A 3,305-nucleotide genomic window follows, 5' to 3' on the forward strand; every position below is an offset into this window, starting at 1 on the left:
CTGCTGGCCCAAACTATTCCCTTTGCAAAAAAAAATTAAATGCAGAAAAAACAAGAAAACAGTGAAGAAAACCCAACTGGAAAAACTGAGAAAAAACTGTACAATAAGATGCCACAAAAATCTAGAAATTGCCATCAATTTTTATAATTGTTGAAGCTACTACACAGTACCTACATAAAATTAAAAACGGGATGATAGATGGCAACGAGCAAAAAATTCCATGATGTACAAAAGTAGAAAAAGTTGCCGTGCAACAGGAAATGAATTGCCATGGTTTGTATGAAATTTTGAAATTTGTTCAAATATAAACTGTCGTGGGCGCAAGAAAATTGCCATGGTCTGCACACCAAAAAATGCCATGATGCATAGAAAAAATTGCCATGACCATAAAACTAAATTTGCCATAGTCGCATAAGAAAATAATTTTGACAAGATGCAAAAAGAAAGAAAGATTGCCATGGTCATAAAAACACGCATTGATACCAAAAGCAAATCTATAAGTTAACCAAATGGTGGCCAAAAAGTGGTGTAAATTTTCCGTTGTTTCAAATTTTCTGTGATGCATATTACCCCTTCCATTAACATGTGTTGAAAAATTTGAAAACATTATCATTAGTAAATAATTTTGGCACTTCCATGAGACATGGACCTAAAATTTTGCCATGATCTATAAATTCAAAATTGTCATGGTCAATTACAGAATTTCAATGATTAATGATTTTTTTGCATGCATAGCTAATGAAATTTGCCATGAATCGCAAACTTAATTTGCCATGGTCATTTACTAAAATTTCCCATCATCTTGGTAATTAAAAAATAAATTTTTCCATGGCAATACATCAAACTAAAAATTGCCATGATCAATGAAATAAATTTGCCATGGGTAATGAATGAGAAACTAAAATTTGCCATGATCTATGCACTAAATTTGCCATGGTCAATTATTACCATGATCATGAATAAAATTTGCCATGATTCATTAACCAAATTTGCCATCATTCGTTAACCAAATTTTCCATGACTGTTTGCTAATAATTACCATCGTATTGGCAATAAAAGTAAATTTGCCATGGCAATATAAATGAATTTCTCATACTACAAAGTAAAAATTGACATGTTCCTAAACGAATCAGGTTATGCAGATAGAAAACATATAATTATTGTGTGTTTATACAAAAAAAAGTTTCGAAGTTTGCAATGATGTATGAGGCACACTTCTCATAGAAAAAAGTTGTCGTGCTACAAAGAAAAAATGCCATGGTTTGTACGAAAGTTGTCCAAATATAAATTGCCGTGGTCGCAGAAATTTTCCATGGTCTACAGACAAAAAAATGGAACTAAAATCATCCATGATATATAAACTAATTTTGCCATGGTTAATTCCTAAACTTACCATGATCAAGTGGAAATTATAGTTTCCATGGTTAATCAGTGAGAAACTACAATTTGCCATGGTCTATGAACTAAATTTACCATGGTCAATTTATAAAAATTACCATGATCAACGAAAATAATTTTCCATGATTCATTAACTAAATTTGCCATCATTCGTTAACTAAATTTGCCATGGTTGTTTGCTAATAATTGCAATCGTCTTGGCACTAAAAGTAAATTTGCCATGGCAATAAAATCTATGCTACAGCGTAAAAATTGCCATGTCACGAAGATACAAAAATCATACAATTATTGTGTGATTATACAAAAAAAAGTTTCAAAGTTTATAATGATGTATGAGGCACGCTTCTCGTAGAAACATAAGTTGTCGTGCTACGGAAAAAATTGCCATGGCAAAAGTTGCCATGTGCCAAAAAAGTAGTCAATGTGACTATTATCATGATTTGCAAAAGATATGGTAAAAAGCTATATTGTTATCTTTGTAAAGTTGCCATGATGCATGAAGATAACAATTGTCTAAATTTGCCATGCGACAAAAAAGTAAAAACGTTTGTGGAAGTTGCCATAATTTAGGAAAAAAATGTCCTGACATTTCTATGTCACATTATTAAAAATAAATCTTAAAACATTTGCCATGTGAGCATTGCATAGTTCCAATAAAAATTTGCCATGTGACAATAACAGATTTACCACTAGTCAGCATGAGCACTTTCCAAGATGTGTTTTCCCAGGGGCAAAAAATGTATGCGAAATGCCATGGGACATATTGTTGTGCTAATAATCAAGAATTTATTAAGTATACTTGAAACTACAAAAAAAACATATGGACAGGACGCTTGCGATAGTAAACCATACAAAAAAAATGCCAAAATAGCTATAGAAATAAGTATTGATATAATTTGCCATGTGTTATTTTTAGCATGAACAAATACTAGGGTGGAAATGACGACTAAGGATGGACACTCAAAAATTGCATATCAAAATGCATCTACCCATTCTGGGCACTTGCCTACAAGAACGAGTAGTCTTTTTGCTTAGCTAGTGAATCGATCAAGATGCTGTGGAATCCGTGGAAAGAAAAAGAAATCCTAGTTCACCTCCTGGTTGTGCATCAAGATCAAGATCCTGCGGAATCACCATGGAATCAGCGGCTAGGTGTGACTCGCTCAAACGAGAGATTCTTACGGCAGCGGCGTTGAGCAAGGGGTTAACGTACCGGCCGGAGAGAGTGGCAAAGCCGCGAAAAGGTTTGACCAAGCCACCGCCGCAAGGTGAACGGAATACCTGGCCATGGGTGACTCCCGGCGAGCAGTTCCCCTTCGGCACATCGCAGGAAAGAAGACGGCGTCCCCGTCGACGAGCAGCTCGACTGCAGGCGGCAGGGCGTCGTCCACCTCCTGGTTGACCTCCGCCACATGCCGACGCTGAAGCGCCGCGGCGGCGACGGCGGCGGCGTCAGATCGCTGCTGCTCTCTCCCTCCGCGCCACGCATCCTCGAGCGCCGCGACTTTCTCGAGCTGGCGCCATCGCCGAGATCCGTGGACAGGCTGCCGCAACACCCTCACCGGCGACCGCTGCCGCTATCCCCCTCTGCGCCCGCCCCTTCGACAGCGCCGCGTCGGAGACGGCTCTGCTCCTCCCCCTTCCGTGCCCCGCATCCTCAAGCGGCTACGCTTTCTCCAACTACCGGCATGCCGCCGAGATCCACGGGCTGGCCGCTGCACACACCTTCGCCCGCGATCTGGTTGGGGTGGAATCCATTTGTGTGGTCGGGGCGGAAGAGAAAGGGAGTGGACTAGTCTAGAAATGGATAGTGAAGTGGGCCGTCTCACCACGAGAGAAAAAGGTTCGCGCTGACCCCTCGTCCTTGCGAACAGTTCACGACCGATGACGTGGCCACGAATTTACGT

This window comes from Triticum urartu, chromosome 7, assembly GCF_003073215.2.
Source record: "Triticum urartu cultivar G1812 chromosome 7, Tu2.1, whole genome shotgun sequence".
Lineage (NCBI taxonomy): Eukaryota > Viridiplantae > Streptophyta > Magnoliopsida > Poales > Poaceae > Triticum > Triticum urartu.